The 12,585-nt window shown below is 43.0% G+C and overlaps 1 protein-coding gene across 9 annotated transcripts in view; it reads right to left on the bottom strand.

Annotated features, from left to right (window-relative positions):
- The window catches only part of ZNF462 (zinc finger protein 462), a 187,119-nt gene that overhangs the window by 118,923 nt on the left and 55,611 nt on the right, over window positions 1-12,585 (bottom strand). The window lies entirely within an intron of this gene.

Here is a 12,585-nt window from a genome sequence, read left to right as displayed (position 1 = left end):
GACCACAAAGCATTTGGCATAGTAGCTGGCATATAGGAAGATGTAACTGTAATTGCCATAATTACCAAGAATTCCCCCTTTTCACAGACAAGCTGCTTTCATGCTCCTTCCTTCTCCCTCAGTCCTCTCCATCTGGTATTGTAACTACCATTCTGCAGAAACAAACGCACCATGGTCAGGAATGACCTTCTTCGGACCAATGAAAGAATACTTCTACTCCTTATGTAACTCAACCGTGACTTCTGCACCATCTCCATCATAACCTGCTTTCTCCTTTAAAATAACTCTTTCCCCTGGATACAGAAGAAATGTCTCCCCCAGAACCGCCTGTCTCCCCCAGAACTGCATTCATCTTTCAGTCTCACTTGGGACCAGGGTCTCTCAACCTCAGCATCACTGACCTCTGGGGCCAGATTTTGTTGTTGGAGGGCTGTCCTGGGCACTGGAGGATGCTTGGCATTACCCCTGGCCTGCATCCAACAGATTCCAGTGTCATCTCCCTCTCTTCCCCTATTCACCCCCCCAGTAGTGACAACCAAAGTGTTTCTGCTGGTCTCACTGGAGACACTTGGGGGAAATCATCCCCAGTGAGAACCACTCTCTCCAGAAAACCCTGTCCAGCACTGCAGGGCTGAGCTGAGACCCTTCCTAGGTGTTCCTAACCCTCCCAAGCATTTCCCACACAGTACTGTCTGCCTAATTGCCTGTCTCCTTACACTGCAGTATAAATTCCTTGGCAGCCAGGTCTGTTTGGTTCAACCTCAGCCCATGCCAGTTTCTGGAACCCACATACTCTTCTTCCTCCCGTTGAAAACAAACTGGTTATAAGACACTCTAATAGGCTTCCCTGGGGGCTCAGTGATAAAGAAATCTGCCTACCAACACAGAAGACATGGCTTTGAACCCTGGGTGGGAAGATCCCCTGGAGAAGGCAACCCACTCCAATATTTTTGCCTGGAGAATTCCACGGACAGAGGAGCCTGGCAGGCTACAGTCCACGGGGTCGCAAAAGAACTGAACATGACTTAGCAACTAAACAACACCACCCCAACACTTCAATATAGATTTTCAAGATTAGAAAACCCCATGCAAAAAATGTGAACTTGGATTGTAACATGCATCCTTCTTGTGCAAATGTGGGGGCAAGTGTCTCAGGAGCTAGAAAATAAGGCATCAGGTTGGACTGAAGGGTGGCATGTGTCTGGTGGGGGCAGGTGGAATGTTAATGCATGAGCTGAGCATCACAATGAGAGATGGGCTTTAGCCTCAGTCCTCCATGGCCACGAATTTGGGGCCTGTTCTACCAGGAGATCAGCAGGACCCTTCTGTTGGTTTCCCTCTGTATTCTCAAATTTAAGTTATCTCCTTCCTAATCTTAATGCTGTCCTTGTCTTAAGACTTCCTGGCTGATTTGCAAATTTTGAAACTTACTGATACGTTTCTACCTTCACCCTCCTCCCTTCACATCCTTGTGCGCATTACTACGTTCCTTATACTGTCCCTGCCTCTGGCAATGAAATTTCAGACAAAGAAGAGTGTCCTTACAAAATACCATTTTCACTCATAAAACATTGCTGTATTCCAGGAAGCTCATGTATTGGAGGGATGGGAAATGTCAGGATTGAAAAGAACTAACTGGTCTCCAAACAGTTTATTTCTATGGAATTTCTCAAAAAAAATGTCTTTGAAGACCCACATGTTAAACAGAAATGAGGCCACTGATGGTCAAGGTTCAGTACAGAGTAGGCAAAGCTCTCTTGTCTCCAAAGCTAAGTACCCCAGGCATCCAGCTCCTTGGCCTGCATTACAAAGCCCATGCTTCTCCTTAAGGAATTCTTAGGGGAAAATTCTAAGGAATTTTCACAGGTATAAATCAGTGAAAAAATTAGCTGCACAACAGAATGCAATAATGATGGTAATAAGAATGATGTTAGTATATAAATACAGGAAAACAATGAGAAAATATATTCCCCAAACCCTCCACGGTGAAGTGTTCTCTGGGAGTGGAGTTAAAAAGGACTTTCACTTTCCCTGAATTCCAGCTTCTAGAATGTTTGTATATTTGTTATTAGTATGTCGGTTTTACGAGCTGCAGATGATTTTTTAAAAGTTTGAGTGTTTTCAGAGAAATAAACAAGCAAAACAGTTCCCCTTAAAAAAAAATCCCCAGGTCCAACAAGTCAGCCCACATATTAGGGAACATGTGGGTGTGTGATCACTTTGGTGTGTAAATACTTAATATGTGTCCACATAATAATGTGGGCATGTTAACAAAAGCAGCACAGCCAAGACTGACCACAGAACACTAACTGCCTATTAGCAGATGGGCCCAGTGGCAATGCTTTGCTAGCTCTCGACAGGAACTTCACACGGGAGCAGGTGCATCCCATACCACTTGAGAAGGCAAGGTTCGGCTGGAACACAAACTTTAATCAATCAGCGAACCCAGTTAACAAACCATTCCATCTAATGTTCAGTTTTGTTCCATGCGGCCCAAGAAAGACAAAGACTGTTCGCCAGGGACTGCACCCTTTATCTTATACTTCAAAACAGGTACATCTTAAATGTCCCTGCAGGAAATATTAGAGGCAACATAATCCATTAGCCCCCTGGAGACACATGGGACACCAGTCATGACCACTTCATCCCACAACTGAGATAAGGTGAGAAATCTGAGACTCAATGAGGTAAAGTCTGGCTTAGAAGTATCTTCTCATTGCCAAGACCATTACATCACACATCTAGGCGGGCGAAAATGGAGTCGTTGACCTGGAGCTCTCTGCCCTCATTTAAAAGAAAAATCATTTTCAACTGAGTCCAAAACACATTTATTGACCAGCTACCATGTGCCAGCACCAAACATTTATTGAACACTTGAGTGCCTCCTAGATGGCTAGTATGGTTCTAGACCTGGGGGAAAATAGAAACGTGGTTGGGGGTATGAAAGGCGCTATATGGGGAGACAAAAGGTAGGTGTGAGCCATGCTCCTTCTCATGGAAGTTAAAATAGAGTTGGGACAAGACTAACAGAAAAGAAAGTAGAGAATAAAGAATTCTAAACACTTGATAATGAACCGTGGATTGTTACGGTACAGTTTCCAAGTACAAAGATGATGAGAACAGCTGGGAAAGCAAAGGACACAGTGGGTCCATGGGTTTGATAATGAATGTTCTTGAAAGCTAAGCAGCCAGCTGGGTCAGTAGAACTTGCCCAGGTATGAGCAAAGAGAGACAAAAGGATCTCGCCCTAGAAGTTAGGATCTAGCTTTACTGCCCACCACCTGACCTCAGGCTAGATATTCAACTGCTTCCTCACCTGTATAATGGAACTAAAAATATCCATCTCATAGGGATGAAATAAGATGTCGATGGAGTCTCAAATGTCAGGCCCCTCCCTCCCTCCCTCCCTTCAGTGGGAGAGCATCAGGGAACTCTTACCATCCTTAATCAGGGGAATGTGATATAATGAAAGCTACATCCTCTCAAGATGATTTTGGCAGCAATAGGAAGGACTTCTAGGGGAGCGAGGAGGGCAGGAAGAGAGACACGCTGCTAAAGCAGCTGCTGAGATGGTCCAGGGATGAGACAAAGTAGGACTGGCCAGGAAGATGTCCCGGAGGTGAGGAGGAGGTGGTCAAACCTACACAGTATTTAGAAGGGAGAGATGACAAAAGCTAATGCTCTGAGGGCTGATCTAACCACCTGGTCAACACTTTCTGACCCAGCAAGTAACTGTCAAGATGTGGTCCAAGTTGATTTTTATTCAACACTGTCAAGAAGAGTTAGTTCTTCAATGATTGATGAAAAATTGTATTTTTTAACTGCATTTTTAAAAAGAACAGTGCCAATGAAGGTGTAGACTATTATCCAAGAACTTTAAGAAGCAACAGTCTTTAGGGTGGAATACTTAACTGGATGGTACTCAGAGATACTCCATCAAGCTATAGTACTTCCATCAACATATGATAATGGCATTTTCATGTATTTTCCAAGATAGCAAGGAAATTACCTAGACTAGCACTGTCAGAAAGAAATAAATGCAAGCCACAGATATAGAAATTTTAAATTTTTTGGCAGCTAGGAACAGGTGTCATTAGTTTCAGTAATATAGTCTATTTAGCCTAATATACCCAAAAGTATTATTTCAACATATAACAAAAACACATTCATGAGATATTTTACGTTTTTCTTCCATTAAGTCTCAAAAATTTAGTCTATTTGAGACTTATAGCATCATCTCCATTTAGACCAGGCACATTTCAAATGCTCAGAATAGCTCAGGGCTACTGTATTGGACAATGGGGGGTCCAAAAACCAAGCACTTATTCAATTGAGTTTTCACTGTAATTCACCTTGAGGTAGCCTCTACTGCAGCTGAACATCTGGAGTAAAAGATTTTTAAATGCTAATCTAATCACACCACTTCCTTGACCTACAGCCCTACAATATCTTTACATTTTCCTTAAGACTAACCAGTTAGGGATCTCTTCCATTCAAGGAGAGTCTGTCACATTAAGTTTTATGGATTACCAAAATAACATCTTGACATCTTCTATAAGAATAGATACAAAGATCTGCCTTAAAGCACACCCTCTCTACCTATAAAGTCAAGCTGGCTTTGTAATGCACCAACCCCAGCGCTGATCCAGCTGAAAAACACCTTGGGCCAACAAGGGCTGTTTTGAACCTGGCAAATGGCCTGCCCAGCAGCATCCAGCATGGCAGTTAACAGCATGGGCTCAGAGCATACTTGCCTGGGTTTGTACCCACTTACTTACTGTCTGGTCTTAGTAAATTGTATACCCTCTCTATGCCTCCGTTTCTTCACCTGCAAAAAGAAATGTTTTAAAAAAGATAGTACTATTTACAGAATTATAGTATCAAATGAGGATCAAGTGAGGTAATACATAAAAACTACTTGGGCTCGTAGTCTGTCACCAGTAATTCTTAGCCATTATTTTCAAGGACTTCTTGGTCCTCCAGAAACACCAGAACCATGTTTTTCAACAATCTCAGAGAGGTCTGTACCAGCACTGCCGAAGGGCAAGAGCACAGCTGACCTGCGTTCATAGTCCTGCATTGACACCTAACACAGATGTGACCACGTGACAATTACTTAACCTCTCCGAGCCTCCGTTTTCTCATCTGCTAAAGAGGATCTACTGAATAATAATGGTGAAGATTAGACAACAGAGTGGGTCATCTGGCCCTTAGAAATGATAGGGCCTGCCCTCTCTTGAGTACCACTTACATTTCCCTTCCCCTCCTCCATCAGAGCCTAACTAACAAAACACATTAATTTGGGAATAAATGAGGGTGCATCTCTTCTGAGTGAAGGCAAAGGGAAACCATTATGACAGGACTGTTGACTATTTCAGTGGGCATCTACTGTCTTATCAAATCTTTACCGTGTCTTTAATCATCACCAAAATCCATTCCACATAAGCCACAGCAAGCCATCAGAGTCACTGGCTCCAAGAAGGACTATTCTATGAAGAGCATGGCAATTTCCTTCCACAATGATACATTCTCACAAGGTTAGAGGATGTCTCCTGAATATCCTCAACTTCCTTTAAAAGCCTACAAAGCATTTGTCATTCATGGGTGAGTCATCCATGGTGTCCTGGAAAGGACTGGTCAGAAGGCAAGGTTTGGGACTTTGTCCTGGCTTTCCACCAACTGTGACTTTGGGGAAGTCACTTGACCTTTGTGGGTAAGAGAGCACATGTGCTTCATAGCGTTGTGGTGGAGAACAAATGTACGTAGTGTGTACTGAAAGCCCTGTCTCATTGATGAAGAGTTCAGCAAATCAACACACAAGGCAAGATGAACTTGACTTCCACACTTTACTGCCTTGGTAGCGTATGTTGGAAATTTGTTCTAAGATAAGGAATAGCCTTATGTCAGCTGTATCATCTTCTACCTCTTTTCCCAGTTCCAGAGTTAAGAACTGGAGATCCAGACCTCTGACTCTGAAAGCAGGAATAGGATGAGGCAAAGAGGCAAGAAGCCTGAGGCCAGGGTGACTCATGGCTGTGGAATTCCTAAGCCGGTGGAATGCTCTCTGTATTTCTCTTCCCTGTCAAGTCTCTGGGTTAGCAAGGTACAGATGACACAGGGAGCAAACAGGCGTTATTTCTCTGCAGACCAAATTTTTATATAGGCACACATACATGAATGCATGTGTGTGCACCTGCCTCCAGCTACAAAGGTCAAGATCTATTAGGCTGTATAAAACCAGAAATCAACACTGTGTTTTAAGAAAAGGGTTGTAGAAAGTATAGCATCTCTTCAGGTGTCTTCTTCACTGCCTTGGAGTTTGGCAAATTAAACGCCATAAATCCTATGACACAAATTAAATATTTTTAATAAAAAATGTTAGGTAAAAAGGAAGAGAACTCCTCTGACAAGCCATTAAAATTCTCAAATGTTGTGAGCCTCTGAAGTCATGGTTTAGTATGTGGGACACAGGGATATATGGGGTTGTGTGAGAGGCTTAATGATGCCAGAATTTTTTTTTAAGTTAAAATTAAAAAAATACAAAGATGGTCCAAAATCTAAACCAAATAAAGCCTGTATTACATGCTCATGCATAAAGCTACTTAATCTTCTACTGAAGCTGTGCTTTTGTTAAATGGATGCCAGGATCATTCTAGAACAATAGGAAAGGACCTCAAAGGGGACATTCCAAATATCTTGTGCGTGGATTTTCTCACACAGCTGTAGTTATTACAAGTCTATTAAACCAGCTGCTAATAATTTTCAAATGGTCCATTCGTTCTACCAATGACCTTGGGCCACCACCAATTTCAGACCTTATCTTCATGTCTTAATCAACAGCTTCAAATGGAATCCCCTCCTCTTTCAACTGAGAAATGCATTTTGAAGGAAGACTGTTGATCGCATGGCTTCTTTGTCACCAGGGAATTTGTGTAATGTGGAATTTAACCTACAAACCCCAATCTTCCTGAAAGGAAAATGATTCCTCTGAGATTCCCTTCTCTACAGCAAGGTGAAAATGAAACTTTTTTTTCCCCTTTTTCTTCCTTGTTTAACAGAACAAAATTCATGGATGGGTCTTTCAGGGCTCTGGAAAACTCTGAATGTGCTTGATCAACAATGGGAACTGATCCAGGGTTTAAAAAAAAAAATGTCAGGAAAATATATCTTAAGCAACTTCAGATAAATCTAAGAAAACATCACCTTGTCTATAATCAAGGGTGTGGTGAGGAAAAGAACTTACACAAGTGATTTCATTTTCAGATGTGATGTATTAACGGGACCAAAGATGATTCGCAGAGAAATCAACACCATGAAAACAAGAGTGCCAAGATGGAAAGGAATGTCCTTTTCTTAGGCTTGGAACCGAAAATATTTTTCTCTCTCGTGACCATCTTAACTTCAAAAGCAGAAGCAAGGAATGTCAATCCGTATGGAGCTCCTCTGGCGGCTGACTCTGTTTCCATTCTTTACACAGAGAAGGGGAAAGGCAGCCCATTGTGTGTGTCCGCCAAGAGAAAAGAGAAAGAAAAAAGAAAATACCACTTGTTTTTAAACTTTCCAAGGACACAGATAACTCAGGGAGGATGAAAACACAGAGATGAAGAAAGATGATTTGGGAATTCATTGTTGGAATTAAAAAATCAAGAAAGTGGGAGAAGTCAAGAAATGTCAGAATTTCCAGTACCAAAAAGGATGGGCTTCATAGCTTGTGTGCTAGAAAAAAAATGCTTTCTTTTGCCTCTTTTTGTTACTTCTTCAGTACTCTTATTCCAGCAAGAACTTTTCTTCAATATGGTAATTATCTCCATCTCCCATTTCCTAGAAATCCATCATCTCCTTTTCGAGCCAGTGTATTCTCTGCCCCACCTTTTTGACTTTTTAAACTAATTCTCATCAAATTAGCTTAAAAAAAAAAATCTTGATTTCCTGCACTAGCCACATTCTTTGTGCCCCTCCTCCCCCCCAAAAAAAGGCCTCATCCTTTTACTTAACTAGAAAGGTACAGAGGATATTAGGAATGCCATTTAGTCTTAAGGAATAAAGATGAGAAAGTGGCTTGGGGCATCTCTCTGTTCACTCTTGCCGGCAAGTTTCCAGGCAAAAGTATTTGGTAATCTCATGATAATTGGACAACACAGCCCCATTATGCACTCCCTACGATGCAATATTGTTTCATGTCACAGCATGATGCAAGTGACATGAGCTTTGGTGTCGAGGACAAAGGCAGAGAGTGACCTCTGGAATTCCATAGCAAAGCACATGCCCTCTGACCTGGACACATTGGGCTAGCCTGAGACACTCACCCTTACAATGAAGGTAAGCGAAAATGTAGCCCCGTGAGTGGAGACAAGTCTCGACTATTTCTCATCACAAACAGTGTTTAGCCTAATCACATAATAAAACAATGAATACCCATTGTGGTTGTGGGCACAGAGAACTGTGGAATATAGATATAGATTATTTAACTGAACTGTTTCATGTGCTATAGAGTATGCTAGCTTTTTATATGCCTGAAAAGGGACTCTAGAAGTAGATGAACAAATTTTCCTAAAGATGTTTGGGAAACTCCTCCAAAGCAAGAAACCAGAAAAATCTCCACTGTTCCTGAAAGAGGTACTTCAGGGGTTGCTGGGGTGATGACTGGAATTTCTGAGGTACATACATGCAAATAAGGCTGGAACACAGACTGACAACAAACTTGAAGAGGAAGGTCATCCACAGCCCACTCAGAGCCAGGGAAGCCTTATATGTGGTTTTAATTGCCTAAAGAACTGCATGCTGTCACCAGATTTTTATCAACTTTTAGCAGAATGTCAAGCAATGACATGTACAGAGGTTGCCCTCTACAGAAAGAGCCTAGCCTAAGGCTACTGGTGGGCTACAGTCCATGGTGGGGGGGCAAAAGATTCAGACACGACTCAGCAACTTAACCACAACAGAGAATCCTATAGGCATATTAGAAGAAGGCAGAAGGAACACAGTCAATGCAGAAATCAGTCTAGAGCATAAAGCATTCAAGGGGAGGGTGATGTCCATTCACTGGTATGGATATACCTCTACATCAATGCCACGTGCAGCTTCTTAAGAAACTGATCCTGCATTCTGATCACCTGGCTGTCCTGACATATCTGAAAGAATAGATCACAAGAAAGACATCCAATCTCTTTATTGAGGGGGCTGATCCTCAGCAAATAGAGAGAGCACAGAAGCCCAAGAAAATTCATGACGGTGCACCCTACGAGGTGTGGCGATGCATTACACCTGCTGACTATGGGAGATAGAAACACTAGATTATGAGCTTCTAGAAGACAGGAGCTGGTCTTTCTGTCCATCTCCAACGTTTAGCACAAACGTTCAGTAAATGCTTGAATGGATGACAAAATGAATGAGTAAAACACAAGTAAGTCTGGTGTCTAGCCTTCAAAGTCAGGTTACCAGGCTTTCTTTCTTCAACGAGCCAAGAGCCTGAGCCAGGAAAGACTATGCTAGGACCAAGGGCAACCCCAAATCAAAGAGCAGGGCAGGGGCTGCACAACCTGACAAAGCAGCGCTCAGCAGCCCTGTTCCCTTTTAACTGGACTGGCCGCTCCATATCCCATATCCCACCATGGGCATGACTTTCAAATCCAAAGACAGCAGCGGGGATGGCAGCAACCTGAGCTTGTTAACAATCCCAACAGGGGAGCAAAGAGACAGGCAAGTTTTATAAGACAAATGGCAGGGAGGCTCAATTTCTGAGCCCTCTCTTTTAAAGGGGGTGCAGAGGAAGGGTGTGTATGGAGGGAGGGGAAGTACTGACTTCCACCTAGGTGCCCCATTAGGCCAATATTTTGCAAAACCAGGTGTGTGCAATTTGCTTATTAAAGTTCTCACCCTGGGGCAACTGACAAGACTCATCAGTCCTGGAAGACAAGTGCTATGACCCCAAGGCAAGTTAAAGCATATCCGGAATATTTTAAACTAGAAAGGGAATCTTTTTGTTAAAGTGAAAGGGGATCATTTTGCTGAAACAACCGACTGGGAGGGAAAGAAATTTAAGAGTGGTTTGTTTCCCGGGTTTGTGCAGAAATTAGACCATTATCTTCCAAAACAAAGGCTCAAGGTTAGATGGCTGTTCCGGAAGGAGCTGAAGAAACGTTTTTTATTGATGATTCTAAAAGCGGCAATGTTTCTAAAGGAAATGTTCCAGCAGAGGGCAAAAGCACCAAGGTGGCTACCTCACCTACTTGCCAAAAGGTCTGGAAGTCAACATTCTTTTGAATACCAAGATCTGGATGACTTTCCCTACTCACTGGCTAACACGGTAGAACAGGGATACATGTGAGATGGCCAGTGGGAACAGCCGGCAGCGGCATTGCTTAAGAGGAACTACTGGCCGCTGAAGATGCTAAAATACAGGAAAGCCTCAATTCTGTTTTCCAGACCAGCCAAGAGGGGCCAGCGGAGGCACCTGCATGAGAAATCACAGAGCCCTTACTATGCTGTTATCAATAGCGGTGATCTCAAATTACACGTTAACAGATTGCTCTGCCTGTGAAACAGAGCTCCCTCCCTGCCAAATGCTGACCCGGTTCCGGGCAAAGTATTATCACACTTTGTTCATACACAAGAAAACGATGGCAGAGTTCTGGTAGTCAATGATCCACACCCTGCAGATAAACAAAGCTGCATCTATACACCACCACTCCCCTGCCTGCCCAGAGCTGGGCTTGACAGCCACAAACTCACAATGCTCTTGAAATTCCCAGGCACATTTATACCTACCACTGATCCTAATGACAGCTCATCTTTGGCAGCAGAAAGGGTTCTAAACTTATATTTAAAACCTCGTGAGGGGTCACATCACAAGAAAATTTATGACCAAAGTTTTTCCTTCCAAATTTACTACGTCAACTACCGAAAAATAACTTCTAAAAGTCCTCTTTAAAGACAGTTTGGTCATTCTATCGGTATAACATCTACAGGTTCCAACATGAGGCAAGGCAATCATGCCCCAGGTGGATTCTGTGATCAACAGTTCATGTTTCTCATTAAAATAAAGGAAAGAGAGAGAAACAAAGTGTACACTGTGGGTTTGGCTTTGTTCCTCAAGATCTAGAGGGTTTTTGTGCTTCTCAACAACTTAGTTACATTGGGCAAGTGCTCGATCTTGGATCCAATTTCTCTGGCATAAAATGAGATTAAATAAATGATCTCCAAGTTCCATCTACTTTCAAAATCTCATCTAACAGGTAGGAAGACTATCAAGTAATATCTTGGCGCCATGATGGTCAGGACCCAGGGATCTTAGCTTGGCTGGCTTCTGCAACTTAACTGCTTGACCCTGGACAAGTTTACAACCTTCCTGAACCATCTACAGAGGGAAGGGATTTAATGTAGATGTTCTGGGAGGTCCCTTCCAGCAGGTTGGCAATGAAAGGCAAACTGTGGACAATATGTAAGAACAAAGAAGAAGATAGCGTTGATGCACAGATATATGGAATCTGGGGCTTTTCTGGTGGCGCGATGGTAAAAAAAAATCCACCTGCCAATTCAACAGACACAACACACTCAGGTTCTATCCCTGGGATGGAAGATCCCCTGCAGTAGGAAATAGCAACCCATTCTAATATTCCTGCCTGGAAAATTCCACGGACAGAGGAGCCTGGTGGGCTACAGTGCATGGGGTCATAAAGAGTCAGACAAGACTGAACACAAGTATGATATAGACTCTAGAAAAACTGGACTGATGAACCTATTTGCGGGGCAGGAATAGAGACACAGACACAGAGAAAGGACTTGTGGACACAGTGGGAAAAGGGGAGGGTGGGATGAATTGAGAGAGTAGGCACTTGGGAGGGAGTGAGTCTGTGACTTTAAAACACATACTTGCAACTACGGAGAAGTGCCCCCACCAAGGATTTCCCCTCTCCTGCAGGCTTCTCCTTCTCTGCTTCATCTCCACACTCTTTCCCAACAAGCCTAGACAAGGCACAGACTCCTCCAAGTGGGGCTCCAGGCGGTCTCCACCAATCGTTTAAAATTGGCACAAGAACTGGAAGCTCTTTGCCAGCACTATGGTAGGGGAATATGCATAGATGGTCTAGACAGCAAACTGAATTCCATCTCAGGCTTCTTAACTAACTCCTTACATTGTGGACTTTGGACAAATCACCGTAGCCTTTCCAGAAATGCACAATACAGGGGTTGGCCACGATGATTTCATGGGCCTCTTCTAGCCTGAGATGTTGTCCCATTGAATATAACCAGTGACGACATTCAAGGCAGAAAGACAGGAACTCCTTTCCCTTTTGGACCCTATCTCCTCCTGTTTTTTGTAGTTGACATCTGCTGTGTACCCATGGGTCAAGATTTAGAATGTGCTCACAGACTATGTCTGGATCCTGCAGGCGGCACCCCAGCATTTTATTTATAAAACTGGGATCCAATGTCACTGCCAACATGCAGTGGCTTGAATCCTGAGAGCTGGAAACCCTTGAGTCATTATCAACTTTCGAAACAGACACACATTTACTCGGCTCAACAGAAAGATGTTTCAAGCTTCAAAATAATTTCAGATTTACACAAACACACTGGAGTCAT

Source organism: Bos indicus, chromosome 8 (genome assembly GCF_029378745.1).
Source record: "Bos indicus isolate NIAB-ARS_2022 breed Sahiwal x Tharparkar chromosome 8, NIAB-ARS_B.indTharparkar_mat_pri_1.0, whole genome shotgun sequence".
In the NCBI taxonomy this organism is placed as follows: Eukaryota; Metazoa; Chordata; class Mammalia; order Artiodactyla; family Bovidae; genus Bos; species Bos indicus.
Note: the sequence above shows the minus strand (reverse complement) of the source record. Positions and strands in the feature narration are given on the sequence as shown.